Source organism: Catharus ustulatus, chromosome 3, assembly GCF_009819885.2.
Source record: "Catharus ustulatus isolate bCatUst1 chromosome 3, bCatUst1.pri.v2, whole genome shotgun sequence".
Taxonomy (NCBI): domain Eukaryota; kingdom Metazoa; phylum Chordata; class Aves; order Passeriformes; family Turdidae; genus Catharus; species Catharus ustulatus.
Genome location: NC_046223.1, coordinates 10,687,935 through 10,705,648, shown reverse-complemented (window position 1 = coordinate 10,705,648; position 17,714 = coordinate 10,687,935). Strand labels below are relative to the sequence as shown.

General features: G+C 42.2%; 1 long non-coding RNA gene across 1 annotated transcript in view; it reads left to right on the top strand.

Annotated features, from left to right (window-relative positions):
- The window catches only part of LOC116994509, a 56,712-nt gene extending 42,013 nt beyond the window's left edge, over positions 1–14,699 (top strand). The window contains exons 4-5 of the long non-coding RNA XR_004417505.1: positions 4,151–4,298; positions 14,543–14,699. This is a non-coding gene — a long non-coding RNA (uncharacterized LOC116994509). The remainder of the gene's footprint in view (positions 1–4,150; positions 4,299–14,542) is intronic.
- The last annotated feature ends 3,015 nt before the right edge of the window (positions 14,700–17,714 follow it).

Sequence of the window (17,714 nt, the reverse complement as noted above, 5' to 3'; positions counted from 1 at the left end):
CGCCGCTCTGGCCCTCGCAGCCCGCGGGGGAAGCGGCCCCGTTTTAGCCCCCGCGGCCCGCGGGGGGAGCGCCGCTCTGGCCCTCGCAGCCCCGCGGGGGCTAGCGGCCCCGTTTTAGCCCCCGTGGCCCGCGGGGGGAGCGCCGCTCTGGCCCTCGCAGCCCGTGGGGGGAGCGGCCCCGTTTTAGCCCCCGCGGCCTGCGGGGGGAGCGCCGCTCTGGCCCTCGCAGCCCCGCGGGGGAAGCGACCCCGTTTTAGCCCTCGCGGCCCGCGGGGGGAGCGCCGCTCTGGCCCTCGCAGCCCCGCGGGGGCTAGCGGCCCCGTTTTAGCCCCCGCGGCCCGCGGGGGGAGCGCCGCTCTGGCCCTCGCAGCCCGCGGGGGAAGCGACCCCGTTTTAGCCCTCGCGGCCTGCGGGGGGAGCGCCGCTCTGGCCCTCGCAGCCCCACGGGGGCTAGCGGCCCCGTTTTAGCCCCCGCGGCCCGCGGGGGGTGCGCCGCTCTGGCCCTCGCAGCCCGCGGGGGAAGCGGCCCTGTTTTAGCCCTCGCAGCCCGCGGGGGAAGCGGCCCCGTTTTAGCCCCCGCGGCCCGCGGGGGGAGCGCCGCTCTGACCCTCGCAGCCCCGCGGGGGCTAGCAGCCCTGTTTTAGCCCCCGCGGCCCGTGGGGGGAGCGCCGCTCTGGCCCTCGCAGCCCGCGGGGGGAGCGGCCCCGTTTTAGCCCCCGCGGCCCGCGGGGGGAGCGCCGCTCTGGCCCTCGCAGCCCGCGGGGGAAGCGACCCCGTTTTAGCCCCCGCGGCCCGCGGGGGGTGCGCCGCTCTGGCCCTTGCAGCCCGCGGGGGAAGCAACTCCGTTTTAGCCCCCGCAGCCCGTGGAGGGAGCGCCGCTCTGGCCCTCGCAGCCCCGCAGGGGCAACGGCCCCGTTGTAGCCGTTGCGACTGCGGGGGGAGCGGCCGTTGTAGCCCTCTCCCTGCGGGCTGAGCAGCTCCCCCAGCCCTCTCCCTGCGAGCCGATTGCCCGCTTCATCCCTCTCCCTGCGGGGAGAGAGGCTCCCCCAGCCCTCTCCCTGCAAGCCCAGCCAGCCCCGTAGCCGCACAAGACTGAAAACACTTTAAAAAGTACAGAGAAATATCACACACTTTTATCGAACTGCCGAGGTAACTCACCCCGATAACAACCCCTGCCCCTCAGTAACGCCGCCATCCACAGGCAGGCAATAAGCTGTTCTCTGATTGGTTCATCGTCGGAACAACGGGAAACCATGGATTTCAGACTGTTTTGGCTCGGGACTGGACCAGCATGATACTAGGTAAGGGCAGACATCACATTTTTGTCCATAGATTAGCCGCACCGGAATATTGGCCGCATTTTCAGGTTTCCACCAAAATTTTAGTCTTCTTGCTGTGGCTTGTATTCGTGAAATTACTGTAATTTCACGATTATAAGCCGCACCATTTTGACTAAAATTTTGGTCCCAACCCAAAGTGCGGCTTATAATCAGGTGCGGCTTATATATGGACAAAGAACAAAAAGTTGCTGTTTTAGTTTGGAGGACAGGTGTCTGGTGAGAAAGGCAGGAACTTCTCTTTGAAATGGAGAATGTAAACCCCCTCCCTCCAAATTATTGTAATTTTGAAATCAAGGGGCTTTCAGGGAAAGATATGGGAATTAGGAATAGCAGTTCTTTACTAGGGAAATTAAAATAGAAATACAGTACTACAAAGAAACAAACTCCAAACCCTGACAAAGTCAGAGTACAACCTGACACCCGGTCAGGCAGGGTGTTGGTAGCAGTCCCATTAAATGGTGGCTGCATCCTCCTGCAGTGACAGATGTGATTCAGTTGGAGCAGTGCTGGTGTACAAGGTGCAGTTTCCCTCTGGAGGTCCAGTGGTGATGTGGAGAAATCTGGTTTTCCACTGGAGTCCAGTGGAGAAAGGGGCTACCTTAGTGTCCCAAAGCCTCCGTTTTCATCTTGGTAAGAAATGTTGGGCTCTTCCCCCTGGGTGGAGCAACTTCCAATGGGATGAAGTAATTTTATCAGTCGCACGGTGGGACTCAATGGGCCATTAGCAGAAAATGACTCCCTGGAGGAAGGATGGGGTGTGAAAAGATAAAGAACAATGCCCTGCCTGGTTTCAATGGATGGCCCATTAGCAGATTATCTGCCATTGAGATAAGGATCACTGTCCCCACCCTCAACAGATGGTGATAGAACAGATACCTTTTATCACACTCTGTATTGTAACATGCGGCTTATAATCAGGTGCGGCTTATATATGGACAAAAAACCAAAAAGTTGCTGAAACCCAGAAGTGCAGCTTATACTCAGTGCGGCTTATAATCATGAAATTACTGTACTTTGATATATTCTAGGAACAGGATCTGCATTTTCAATTTTCAGGAAAAGGAAGGAAATCACATTTTTAACTTTTTTTGCGTCATTATGAAAGAACCTATTTAATTCTGTCTTTTTCTGTCTCCTCCTCCTTTTCTCTCTTCATTCACAAGAACATTTGGACTTACAGACATAAACAATTTTAAATTTATTTTGGTTTTTATTGTTATAGAAGCTACTGTCTCGTAATGCATATTAATTGACACTGTTAATCCTATACAAACAGATTCCTGGTTTTGACTTCTTAGGAATGCAAGTATTTTAAGTATATCAATGTGAATGGAGTTTGTTAGCCTGATAGAGCAGTGCATACATCATTATTTCACTTGGCTGTCCTAAATCACCACTTATTGCATATGACACCTGCTTTTGTGTTCTAAGTTATTTGAGTTGGGGAAAGTTAAGCACACAGTGGCTGTGAAAATAATCTTGTTTTCAGCTACAAGCTGGTTTTTTTCTTCTCTTTGAGTACTCTGACTGTAGAATGAGACATTTACTCTCTTTGAAGGAAGCTGACTAACAGAACTAAATGTTCTAACTGTAACACTACAGAAGAATTTAAGACAATTGGATAACATGTTAAGAGAAGATACATAAGCATCTGTATGAGAAGATGATTGTTTCTTTAAGAAGAGATCAGAAAAGGGGGAGAGGTGGAGTTTTCCTTTGTTTTGTTTCTGCATGTTTTCAAAATCTATATCCAGTGAGGATGCTCCCTTCTGCTGTAGGCAGGACCCTGTCTGCTATATGGAACAGAAAAAGCCCTGGGGAATCTACACAAATTCAGAGGGTTTTGTACCTTGCTTTTGTCAACTGAAGCTGGAATTGCCCCTTATTTTAACAAAGGATACTCTCCTGTTACTTTGACTGGGAATTGAGTGTGCAATTTTATCTCAGTGTCACGCTACTGCAGATGCTGGATGGGAAAAGAGGCCTTCAAATGGAGTTGAAAATACTACAATCAAAATGCTGGACAATTTGGGCTGCTGAAAACCTTTTGCATGAAGCCCTGGCTCCCTTAAAGTAACTGGCAATGCTTCCATTGAGTTCAGTACAGCCAGGATTTTGCCTTATATATTTATTCTGATTTATGAAAAGCTCAGTCATCATGGTATCTAAGCGCTGAGATACGGTATTTAGTTACAAACAATCATTTTAAGAGTGATGCCAAAATCTACGCATGCATTAGACTTGGAGATTAAAGAACATGGAGGTTTGGTTGCATGTGCTTCTCCAGTTGTAATTATTCTTCACTGTAAACACTGCAGACCTCAGTGCTGTTGGGCACAGAGGGGCTCCAGACTGAGACAAATCAGAAAGATTATGTGATATAGTAAATAGCTATAAATGAATGGATCTTGCTGAGGTGCCAGTAACTATCTTGGTTTCCCTGTCAGCCCCAGAGGAATTAATAATTCCTCAGATTTTAGCCAGCCATTGCAGGAAAGGATTTTAATCTTCTGCATTTTTTAACCAAAACTGTTTACCTCGCAGTAACTTGTACAGTACTGTGTGCTCTCCACTCTGATGCTGCATCACAATAACTTGCTGCAGAAGAAAGCTAGTTGAGTTCAAATGAAATCTATCCCAAGGAAAGAGTTTCCGGAGCAGCTGGTTTCATTTATATATTTTATTTCTGAAGCTCATGAGTATTCCAGTGAGAGATGGTATAATTGATTTAAATCAAATTACGAAACACTATACTTTTTATTCTAAAATCCACTTTTCTGGCATTCAGTTCTGTAATGTATCACTCACAGGTAATGCTGGTTGAAGTTGAAGAGGCTGAAAAATTCTCCTCTGCATCATGCAGTCCACTGTTACATGTTCTTTCCTCGGAGCTGATGTCAAAGTTTGTTCGTAACAGAATCATTGTATCATTAAAGAATTAAGGCTCCATTGCTTCAGGTGAGATGCAAAACCTTATTCCTTTAATTTCTTAGTAATAGAAATAGTTTTTTTGAGGTACATCTTGGTTCAGTGTTTTTTACCAGCTGATTTAAGTATACACAGAACAAATACATGGCAAGTAGTACAGACCTGTTTTTAGAAAGCTGTTTTAGAGTTGGACACTCACTGCAGCACAGGTTAACCTGCATTTTAAGAGGTTAAAAATATTCAGTGTTCAATTGTTCACTCAATTTTCTAAGTGTTTGCTGAGGCTGAAGACCTTGTTAGTGTGTTAAAAGCTTGCCAAAGTGTTTGTTTTCCCTAATAACTTCTGAACTGGCCAATTTAAACCAGATTTTATGGAGGTTATGAAATTCCTATAAATTTTCTGAAAAATTTTGGCTGAGCAGAAAGAAGAGGGAACAACTGGTACTACCAGTAAGGGAAAGGTTGCAGCTGGAGCTCAGCTGCTCCCTCCTTAGGTTTGGCCACCCAGCTTGGCTGGCTGGGAGAAACACGGAGGTGTGGTGCATGTGTGCAGCTCTGATCTAGGGCCAGCAGATACCTAGATACCTGCCTGTGCAATGCTGTGGAGAAGGGGTCAGCTGTGAGCAGGTACACGTGTCTACAGAGGAAATGCCTCCTCCATAAGCAGCACAACAAAGGAACTAAGGTGCTGGAGAGCATCCAGAGGAAGGCAGCTGAGGTGTGGAAAGGTCTGGAGCACAGCTCTGATGAGGAGCAACCGAGGGAACTGGGGGTGTTTAGCCTAGAAAAAAGGAGGATCGGGAGAGACCTTATCACTCTCTACAATTCCCTGAAAGGAGGTTACAGCCAGGTAGAGGTCAGTTTTTTCTCCAAGGTAATAAGTGATAGGCTGTGAGGAAGTGGCCTCAAGTTGTGCCAGGGGAGGTTTACATTGAACGTTAGGAAAAAAAAATTCTCATGGAAAGGGTTATAAAGCACTGGAACAGGCTTCCCAGGGAAGTGGTGGCCATCCCTGGCAATGTTCAAAAAATGCCTGGATATGGCACTTGATGACATGGTTTGATGGAGAACATGGTGGTGGTGCTGGGTTAATGGCTGGACTTGATGATTTAAGAGGTCTTTTCCCACCTTAATGATTCTATGATTCTGTGTGAACCTTGCACAAATGACAACGTTTAGAGACACACTTTAGAGATCTCTGAACTTCATTATTTCCACTACCTGGTTTGAAGCAGCTGCTAGAGGCTGACTGGGGCCATGTGCCCTGAGCTCAATGGGTCCATACTGCTGCACACAAGCACATTGGAGATCCTGTGACTTGCAGTCTGGGTTAAGATACAGATTGGGAGGTGATATTGCTACCTGAGAAGCAACTCTACCTAGAGGCAAAATGCTTCACTAGGAGATGAGTGTAACTAACTTTAAGGAACCAGTTGTTACAAAACACCATGACAACGGATTTGTATTTATTTACTGGCACCCGCTCAAGTTGAATGTGCATCTCGGAGCAGTGTCAAGTTTCAGAAGTGCTAGTGCTTTTTGGTAGAATCCAAGTGCTAGCTGGTGCATGTGGACATAGTCATGGTTCTGTGTTTTATACTTCTGTCCCTTGCTCTTTGCAGGGCCTGTAGGTTTGGGGCATTCATTTGCTGGAATAGGGCCAGTGAGGAAGCAGGAGACTCCAGCTTTGAAAAGCATTCTTCTAGAAGCTGTTTAAGCAAATGCTTTGTACACTGTACTTACCCAAAATTTGATGTGAGATGAAGGTCTTTTCAAGGTTTGACCTCTGTTTTTATTTTCCCTTCCAGTAGGAGCTTTTCTGCCAGGCTGTGCTCACTGTGGTTCAAACAAATGTTCCAATTTTCAGGTGCTCAATTTAATTGTGTTTGGCAACCACATAGGTAACTTTTGCTCAGTCCTCTAAGAGGAGTCCTTATCAGTGATGATGTATCTGGATTTCATTCACAGCCCCTGTTGATGATATTGGAGAAAGCATTTGTTCCAGACAAGACCGTTCTCAGCTCCTGTAACTCAAATCTGCGCTTATTCTGGGGAACCTTTCAAATAAGTTTCTTGGTGGCCAATAATTGTATTAGCTGTTCCTCTTGGCTTAGGAACAGAGAGAGACCTGCCTTAAAAAGGGTCTACAGATATAAATAATCCATTCTTATCAGTGTTTATACCATCACTAGCTGGATTTGAACCTGCTCCCAGTTAAACATCTGATTGCCAATACTTTGAGCTGTCTTTCAAGGACAGTGAAGTGGCATCATGAATGAAGTATAAAATCTATCATACCAGTGGTTTACAACAAGCCTGCAGCACAGCTCAGCTGGTTGATGGGCCATCTCTGTTTATGTCAGCTGTTAAAAACTCATGCACACAGACACTGTAAGTACTGATGCCATCAAATGTGGTCAACACAGACAGTTCAGCCTGCAAAAGTGAGCCAGAAAATGCATTAAAATGCTTAGTCTATTACATACTTCCTTATTTTTGTCATTTTGACATTTATGTGTTGTATCATTGAGGCTTTTGAGAAAGAAGATCCAATTCCTGAAGCAAAGTGAACTGAGATGTTCAGTTTATAATGCCACAGCCGTCTGGTTTGCATTTAATTCCAATTGACCACCTGCATGCTGTTAACCTCTGGAAGGTTACTGTGATCACAGTTGTTGTTGTTTATTTAAAAGTTTTGTAGCTCAAGGAAAATATTAGTAATCAGTTACTTAACCTACACTGTTTACTGATCTCATTGAACTTGCAGCTTTGCTGGCCAGTGAAAACTAGGAGTCGTTTGGTGCCAGTAATAGCTTGCACTTATTTTTCAGGCAGGAGTAGGTTGAGCAATTAGAAGAATTTTATTTTTTTAATAAATATGCTCTTTGTCTGTTGGCTATTTGTCTTATATGTCAAAATCCAAAATATCTTAGAGCATGTGGAAGGTAGCTCTAAATGAGCCAAACTTTCACAGAGGCATGTTTGAGTTGTGAATGCTGCTGGTTACACATGCAAAACCCCAGAACTGTATGTGAAAACTTACAGGAATTGCAGAGGTAACTCAAGTGAATAAGACAGATGCATTCATATTAATGTTCTCTGGCCAGGGGTACTTAAATTGCTGTAATGAAGCATTTTACTAAATGATAGCATTCAGTAATTAGGAATTACTTTTTCAAAAGTGCCAACATTTTTTTCCCCTAAATATGCCTGTTGCCTACCCCCAACTAAACCTGTGAACAGAGACCCTGTTGCCCCTTCAGCACCCCCCCCGCTTTCCTCTAACAAGAGCAAGATGCCAGGACTTTGTGACTTTTAAACTGTGACTTCAGCTGCATCTGTATTCCTCCAAGAGCATAGCACAAGATCATAGAGTTGATGGTTTCCAAATAGATGATGAGTATTTGGTGTTATTGCAAGTACCACCTAACCTTTCAGTTTGAGGATGCTCTGTTGGTATACTATTACTAAAGTTACTCAAAAACCTTTTTCAGGTAGGACTGTTTGGATCTGTAGGGGGTGAGAGAGTTATTTCTACATTCAAAATCTTGAATATTAATAACAAATCAAAAGCCAGATGTGGTTTGGTTTAAGATAGTAAATGTGTATTCTGGCTCCAAATCCATTTCTCTGAGGAATCTTGGTTTATCTGTCACCCTGGTTGACCACAGTGTTCCGGGCTAGCTACTTGGACTGCAGACTATAGGGATATGTGATGGTCAACCAAATAATACTGCAGCAGCAGTTCTTATTTCTAAAAGAAAGGGAGTTTGGTTTCCAGCTGAAATTTAGGAACACTCAATGTCAACACCTTTTTCAAAGAGAATATGTAGTTGAAAACCAAATTTTCCACCAAAAAGCCACGAGGTAAAACTTTCTGACAACCTCTCTTAACCTCTCTACTGCTTTGTTGGACTTTTGTTTGCTTGTGTGAGTGTCTGTGGGAACACTTGGGCATGTAGATTCAAATGAGCTGTTCAAATAGATTAAACAACTTTAAACCCCTCTGTGGTCTTTGGAAGTGAATTAGATTAAAGTGAATTAGAGCTATTTTAATTCTGAATGAGTGAGTCCACATGGGCTTAATATAGTTGTATATAGAAACCCACATTAAAATCACATCCTTAGTTAATTTAGATTGTTTCCTGTGTAGACAAACCCATCCTGTGTCTGTTTTGCAGGGCATACAGAGCTTGCTTCATCTGTAACTTGCACTATCGACAAGCACAGGAGCTAAATAAAAAATGATTTTATACTGATATAAATGGTTCCACAAACAATAGGTCGGTAATGCATCTGGCCTGGGATGTGTCCAAAGAAAGAAGCTGGGCCTGAATAGGCTTTAGCTCTCATCACTGAAATCAACAATGCTTGCCAGAAGTAAACCTTCAGCATTAATTCTGTAAGCTATAAATTATTACAGGGCTCTGATTCCTTGGAATGAAATGCAATAGATAGATGGCAGAGAAATATTATTAATGGATGGTTTACTACGTTCCTAACTGCACTGACTTCATGAGAATACATTATATTACTATCTGGAATAGCAATACTAGGGATTTATTAAAATGACTGAGTACGAATTGTTAGCTAGAATACCATGCTATATTGGAAACATAAAGTATTCTGCATCAAAGCATGCAATCTACATCTTTCCTTTTCATCCTTAATTTGATTATGAACTATTACCATACTATCCCATAAAATAGGAAAGTTGTATGTTTTGATGGTTTCTCAAATGCTGATTTTAATTTCTGCACAAATACTTTGTATCTTTTCAGCATAATTATTTAACAGCCATTTCGGGTTAATTATTGTCATTAACAATATGAGTCCTATGAGGGAATATCAATTAAAATATGCACAGCTGAACTTTCAAATGAGTAAATAATTTAGTTTTTGGAAATGACTGGAAACAGCAGGGTAACAGTCAAAAGGGGAGCAATTATTTTAATGCTTATTTGACAAATGAGTAATTTTTACAGCAAATTAGTTTCTTATTGTAGCACCCCTACTGGTAACAAGAGAGAAACTGTTAAACATGAGTTTTAAAAATGAAACCTGCTAAGATATGCATGCAAAGTTAAGAAAATCATTTGTATGAAGAAAAGGTGATTATGATACACATTGTTAGCTGAAGAATGTTGCCATGGGAATCTAATTAGGGATATAAATCACGCAAAATTATGTTTATATATAGGGCTGGATACATTAAAATCCTATGCACAGTTATACATCAATTTTGTTGTTTGTCGAAGTATTGAAGATAGACCCTCATTGCTCTTCGTTCTTGACCCCACTAAATAGAGCAATTGAAAGTTAATAATTTAATGGAATTGCTTATCACAGCAGTGATTGCAAGAAAATTAACAAATGAAGCACAGAATTCCAGGTGTGAATATATGATGTTCACTCATTTGTGTAACAGAAAGGAATGTGGAAAAACTTTGCAAGGTGATTGCGTTTTATCTCTGTTTTGGGGAAAGTTTTACCACACACACTGACTTTTTAGCAATTCCATCATGGTTGTTTATATAGTTATTTGGGAGGGGCAGAGTGAAAACTGAAAAGAGAAAGTGAATAGAAAGAAACCAAAGCTATTGAAAATGTTTGTGGTTTTTTCCCAAAGCGCTAAGAAGGTGTTTCAAGGCCTTCTATATGTGTTAAAATGGAAAGGAAATTTCAGCAAAGATATCTTTTGTCTTTCTCTTATTTGCATGCTCTGTTTCATTTCTAATTTTCATGTTCAGCCTGGTTACTGCCTATAGTCAACCCCAGTGCTGCTGATGGTTTCCCACAGCTATGACTTGGCATAAGTGGTTGGTTTATAGTGAAACACTGATTTCTAAAGTAAATTCAGAATTTCTCTTAGGTTTCAGTGACTTTTTTTTTAAAATCCCTCTATCAAGTACGTCAAACTGTACTACTGAGTTGCATTGAGTGCTACTGAGACTTGTGCCCAGAGGAGTTTCAGTGAAGGTGACCTAACCTTTTAATGACACCGGGGTTTCCTGGACCAGGGAGTGCAAATTGGGTGGCCCTGGCATGGTAAGGAATTGAAAATAAATTTAGGAAAAAAATGTGATGACAATGAAAAACTGAACTTACCATTTCTTGGCAGGAGTGGGCAGTTGTTTCTACTCTTGCCAACTGGTCAAATTCAGTTTTAAACATTGTTACCACCAAACAGTTTGCTCACTCTTCATTCTAGTCGTGAGGCACATTGCTAGGAAGCGGTCTTCCTTTTGCACCTGACCTGAAAGGGAATTGCAGTACACCCAGTGTAGTCACACACATTCTGTTGCCATCCACAACTGAGTATGTAATTAAGGGTGTAGATTTAGTGCTGTCTTGTTTGAAAAACTGTTAGAATTGAAATGTTGCTTTGACAGAGATATTCCCTTACTGGGGTATATCTTCCACATCTTTTTTTTTTTTTTTTTCTAGTAATGTAATGAGACAAGGGGAAAGAACCATATAAGAAGTTGAGAGACTTCATATCATATGCTAGACTGGCTAGGGCTGTTGAAGGCTGGAATCAAGGAATGACTGTGAGCCAAGGATCAGCCTGTCTGATCTGTTTTTAAGGAACCTTTCCAGTTTTTTTGTAAACGTTTATTTCACAGTAGGGCCTTTTTAGGACAGTTTCACCTTTTTTATTTGTCCACTTCACCACAGCATTCTCTCACCCCACCTCAAGCCACCACACAGTTTCTCCCTGAAATCTCACAGCGCAGAAATTCCATAGGAAAACACAATGATGTCATTTCAGTCAGACCATAATTTTCCAGCTGTTGGAAGAAGGCACATTGTGGTGTTTATTTCACTACTTATAAAGATTTGTGGCAAGGAGGGAAATACTTTACTTCCAAGATCATTGTTCAAGCAATTGAAACTGTTTATCTGGCGCTTTGTGCCAAAGTGGGGGGAGGCATAAGGGATGATACAGGAGAACAGCATGCATGCATGGCCTGTAGGTAACTGCGTGGATGAAACCTCAGAGGAATTAAGGGATATTTTTCATTTTTGTTCCTACGGTAAGAAGAGTAGGCAGCTTTTCAGCATATCTGTACCAGTGCGAACTTTTGCAATTCCCATTACTGGCTTTGCATTTGACAAGGCTTTGCATGGATCAAGCCGGCTGTCACCTGGGCAGGTGTCAGGTTGTCTCTTGCATCTATCATGGACAAGCCTTTGTCCTGAGATACCAGCTCTGCAGTAAACCAGAGCTTTATATGTGTGGAAATGGCTTATTGTAACATTGATCAATGTGGATTTGAAAGCCTCATGGCAAAGATTTCCAGAGGCAACTGGGACCTTCAGCAGCTTAGATTCTATTGAAAATGACAATACTTGGTTGTTGCTTAAAAAACTCCAAACCACCAAACAATCAATCCTGAGCCTGGAATATCTCCTCTGTTCAGAGTGGCAAAGCTGCATCATGTTGTATTGGTGGCCCAAGTGCTTCTCATGCTTTACAAAACCCCTTGCATATGTGACAGTCTAGAGAAATGCCCTCTCTTCTTTGGAGATGATCAGCTGTCCTCAGGCAAATGAAGGGGGAGGAAGCGGGCAGGTGTCTGAGAGGTGTGACATACTTTGATACACTTATTTCTCATTAGTTAAGTAGCATAGCGGAAAGTAGGGTGGCTCTGGCCTGTGAGAATTTTGGGACAGTCCCTCTCAGTACTTCAGTCAGGAAATGTTAGCCAAGCTTGCCCTCCAGTTCATCTGAGAACTCCAGAAGGGCTGGATGCAATAACAAACAAAAGCCTTTTGGATGCTGCTGTTGTTAATTTTTTCACTGTGTGGGTCCATTAAAGCATTGCTGCCTTTTGGGAACTCAGCTGGAAGAAGAAAACAGGCCTGGAAAAAATAACTGCATTATGTGAGACCACTGACTACTGCTGGAATTGTGTCAGTATATAACATGTTAGGCAGGTTCCCTGTGCATCCGCTGCAAAGCTTCTGCTGACAGGACTTGAGCTCTAGCAATGAAAACAGCCAACAACAGCAAAAAAAAGCTGTGGGCTCTTGGATCCTGTGTGATTCCAGAGGTTATGGGCAGCATAACTCAGTAGGAGAGAAAATTAAACTGTTAAAATATTCTCCTGATGTGCCCTGCAGCTTGTAAAGACAATCACCTGTTCAAAGAGGTGATTTCTTCATTGGAGGGAAGATGTGTAGATGAGTGATAAACAAAATAGCTGCAGGTTTGCTTTAGTTCTGAAATTTTTCATTATGATCGATTCCACATAATTTAACTTCACTCTTTCCCTGTTCTACATGCCATTTCTGTCATGCTTGGCACCACACTATCCACTCAAAATGCCAGTTTAAGAGAATAAAAGTAGTCCAGCATAGAAATGTTTGCTAGCTGGACACGCAGTAGCCACCCCTCACTGGCTATTGAAGCACGGACAGAAGCAGAGCTGAAATTTGTCATTGATCGGGTCTAGAAATTTAAACAACCCCTTGAACCTGACACATAAATATAGTCACTTCAGCTTTTAACCCTGTTCCCCATTACCTCATCGTATTTTACCATGAAGGAAACATATACTATAATGTATTCTTTGTCAGATACAGTCTGCACCCTTATGTAAACTGCATTTTTAGTCCTCTTCCCGTGCAGACACATTCCCCAACAGGCATTCCTCAGACATGCCAGTCAATGCTTTATTGCTTAGCAAATCTATCGGATTAACACAATTACAGTAAAAGCATGGGACAAAATACATATTCCCCAAAGAACCTTTAGGAGGATTTTGCCATTTCTTGGTTAGTAAGAGATGATCCCTCAACAGACACCAGGCTGACCCTGCTTTCATTTCCCTTATTTCATCTGTCCCAATGGAGCAAGAAAAATATATCACTGTATGGGCAGCAGGAGAATGAGCAGCCTGGTATTATCCGTACTTTTTGATTCAGTCTGCAGGGAAAGCTGAGAGTCAGGGGAAGAATCAGGGAACTTTGTGTTCAGCCAAATTCCAAAGCCTTTGGTGTCTGGCCAGATTTACAAAACTTAATTGTACATTTGTATTGTGTGTTGCAATATCTCAGAGATTTGCAAAGTGGTCCTCCTGGATCCCTTTTGGGCACTTGGCTTCTCCAGACATTCCCAGTAAACACGTGCACAGCTTCCATGTTCATGGTACAATATCCAGTGTCCCCACACTCACCGGTGTGGTGGTTCTTTACCTATCTAGTCATCCCGAGGGAAACACAGAGGGAGGCTGAGTTGCTCAACTGGTCAGCCTGGAGCTGTTCTGAGGCATGTTCTTCCCTGGGGTGTTGGAATCAACTCCTGCTTCCCCAGCAGGGATGTATCAGAAGTTGGGTGGGAGCTCATCATACCTGCCTCAGTGTTCTCTTCCAAAGTGCCCTGAGGCAACTTCAATTGTTTCAGTTGTTCACTGTTAGGATTTTCCTCTGAATTGGTTGCAGTGGATGGCAATTCTGCTTTTTCCTTACAGAGGCACCACTGATGTTGTTTTCCACACCACTCTTAACTTCCTAGTCCAGTTGAGGCATTCAAACTCAGAAATCTCCACTGAGTTTGCATCTGGATGTGACTGGATTGATCTGTGCTACTGCCAGTACTTCTTTAGGGGATAGAGGGAGAGAGAAAAGGAAAAAATGAAGGCAAACATTGAATTTATAGCACTCCAGATGTCAGAGAAATGAACATAAAAATGCAGATACCTTATAGTCAGGCAGGCTGCTCAAATATATGCAAATGGATGACAAGTTTATGTGAATATGGTTGAAAAAAAAAAAAAGAAAAAGCAGGAGAAAATGCTTAAATAATCCTTTTCTCATTGTTGTAAGTCTTGGACATTGGGTTTGGTGGAAGTCACAATTGTGATGACCCAAAGAAAGACAAAGCTCTGGTAAATGTGGCCAGCTGGATAGACTTTGATTGGTCTTAACGTTCTTAGACATACCATTAAGGTAACATAAATTCATACCTTCTAAGTTATGGGGCCTATTGATCAAGCTTTTCCTTGCACAGCAGTATTTAGATTATTCTGCAAATCATCTTCATGGCTAGCTGTGAGGGATGGCTGCAGTGTCTTCAGTTAGGGTCGTATAAATGTATGGATTTAAGTGAGCAGATATATTTGTACATACATTTCACATATGAGCTTCTCAATTGTTTGGGGGTAACAAAACAATTCTTTCTGTCAAATGTGCTTCCAACTTGTGAATTAATTATATCTGCCTTCCTGTAAACTGTTTAAAGCTGTTCATCTTTCTGTTATTTTTATTAGCTTGCAAAGAAGCTTCTCCAAAGCATGAAATACCAAAAGGAAAAGCCTCTGGCCAAGTTCTACCATGGATACACAGAATTCAGTGGTGTCTGCCTCCAACCAGGTGAAAGAAAGAGCCAGTCATCATCCGTCTAAGGCATCCCTCTGTGCAGGACCTTGAATAACTTTCTATGCCTTTTTGCTGTTGGATAAGAACAACTTAAAATTCTAGTAGTAGGCAGCCATAATGTTGAGGAAAACTGATACAGTCTGCGTAATCTGCCGCTGAACAGCTTGTGTGGGTCTGTGTCCAAACCCCATGTCTTTAAATAACATTTCAAGCCAGCTAGCTTTTCTGGATTCCTTTGCTTAAAAATCAGAAGTGATTTTTGGATGGCAACTGCTATTAATGTCACTAAGCATTGCTTGGGTGTGTTCTTTGTTCATTTGTGCAGGAAAAGACCTACCATATCCATAGTCCCATGATGCAATACTAGAAGCTTTAAAAAAGTTATTAAACAGGTTGTAAAATCCCCTTTAAAAATATGCTTCGATTTGTACAAGTTTTAGAAATGGCAGTGGACAAAACCACATCCTTACCCACATTAAACTCCCAAACACTCCTGCCACACCCCACCTGCCCCCCACCCCCCCAAGCCCTTATTTACAATATCTTGGTTTTACTATATAGAAAAGGTGAGAAAAACAATACAAGTTATACAGCACACTTTAAAATACCAGCTTATATGAGCTAACACTGGCAGCTAACATCTTAGATTTTTCTCAGCAATAAGCTACATCTGCAGAACTTATGAGTTGGCTTTTATAAAGTTCACAATTCAAAAATGTCTCTGTGCTAAAGGGCTTTGGCTTTCTCGCTCAGGGCAAATTTTATATGCTATAGTCTGTAACCATCTTTGTTTCTAGAGAAGTAGATTCATGGATCATGGATTAAAACATTTTACAATGTGCCATGTGGATTTTATTATCTGAATAGATCATATCCTAAACAGGTCAACTGCCTCTGATTTAAACACACGGAGAATGTGAAACAGCATTTATTAATACAGTGGGTTTATCATGTGGTACTACAGGTATTCTTCAGTCCCAGCCACTACCCAAAAGAGAGAGCAATACGCTGGGCATCCAAAATCAACATCATATCTAATCCCCCTCCATTTCAAAAAATGCAAGGGTTGGTGTAAAGAAATAAATGGTGAAGCATTATATATGAGGCATTATATATGAAATTGTAAGGGAGTTTCATGTAGTGTTCTCGTTCTTCCTCTTTGCAAGATCATCTCCTTGATGAAAGCTTTTCTGTGCACCAAGAACCATAGTAGATACCAACAAGAGTGTGGGATAACTGCACCCAAAAAATAGGTCAGGCATTCCTGGATGCTCCAGACACTTCTGCAGATGCTGAAGTGCATTGTGATTGTGTACACTGGAAAACACAAAAAGTGTGAGTATTTGGAAATCAGAGGGGGAACAGAAGAAAAAGTAGATATAATATCTGTGAATGGAAACAGTTGTCTCTGTGGGACAAAGCCAGGAAGAGTAGTATTACTACTATATATTTATTGTTACAATTAGCTGCTATTAAATATGTTTCAGTATTGTATTATTGTTTTCAGTGAGACCAAACTGACTATTATATAGCTGTTCAACAATTTCCCAAGGGAAGTATGGGGAAGCTATTTACTGATTTGCTTAAATCTCTGTTGAACAAAGCAGTGGAAAATACTTTGTAGGAAATAATCACCCATTGGCAGGAAGCTGGAATAGGTTGCATAATAGGGATCGTATTTCTGTGACAATGAATGATTCTGTTTATACAATATTAATTTCTGGTCATGTACCCTAGACTGTTTATTTTTTATCTCATCCCAAAATGATAAAAAGATAAATTCAACTTAACGTTTTTTCCCAGGTATTCTAGAAAACAGTTCAGTGTTTCTTGCCTAAATTTGCACATGGCACTATCACCATGCACTCAAAGTCTTGCTTCTCCTGGAGACATGTTTTTCTGCACTGAATTCTTAACAGACTGTAGAATCTATCTATAAGAGGGGGAGAAGGGAGAGGGTCTTGGGAGTTATGCACTGATCAGTGTAACCTTGATATCTTAAAAGGTATTAGATACTAGAGCCAATTATAAAGTAGTCCATGTGTAAACACCATTCAGATAAATAGGTGATAAAAGAGAGTCAACATGTATTTGTCCAGAACAAATCATGTTAAACCAATCTAATTTCCTTCCTTCCCAGGGAAATTGGCTTAGTGGATAAGGCAAAAGTTGTAAATGTGATACATCTTGACTTAAACCAGGATTTTTGACACTATGGGAGATTATATGCTCTCATGTAAACTGGAGAAATTTTGCCTGGATAACAGGGGGCAACCTGATTCTTTAAAAACCCCACGCTGAGAAGGCAGTTAGCAGTGATACCCTGCTAAAAGGAGAATTCACTTTTGCTCTTGAAGAGGCTTAATTTTGGGCCTGGTTCCCATCCATACTTTCATTAGTGGCTTGAATGATGGGATAGAAAGTGAACATGTAAAATTTAGACTGAGAATACAGAAGTGCTTTAGCACACAGGATTAGAAGAACAAATGAACATGACACATGGGAAAAATATATCAGTATGAAGGCACTCAGATTATAGAACTGAAAAAGTGGTATGTGTCAGAGAATCTGAAGCTGCACAGAGAGTTGGCATCAGAAGAGAAGATGGAGCTTTAGTGCCTGGAAAGTGGAACAGGAATGAAAGATGAGATATTAAGAGACCAGCTCTTAGTTGCAGGACGTCTCTGTCCAGTGGCCAAAAGCCAGCAGCTGGATTTTTGGACCTGTGTTTTTTCTTTTCTTTTAAAGTGATGCAGACAGATGGGATGTAATCTAGAAGAATGACTCAAATTATTTGAGACTTAGAAAATATGATCTGTGCTGAAAGATTGAAAGATTTGTGTGTGTTTTTCTAGAAAAGGTATGTCTGAGGAAGGGTGTAAGTCTTGTAGGCAACTGCTGTTAGAAAGGGAGTGCAGATCTATCAGTCACTGTGGCTGTATAGTGTAGGATTGCAAGCACTATATTTTCACATGTTTAATAGAAGGCTCTCTGTAAAAGCTAAACTGAACTCAGATTTATCAGATCAGTGCTTTTCTTGCTCAGGCATGTGAAAAAGTGTAT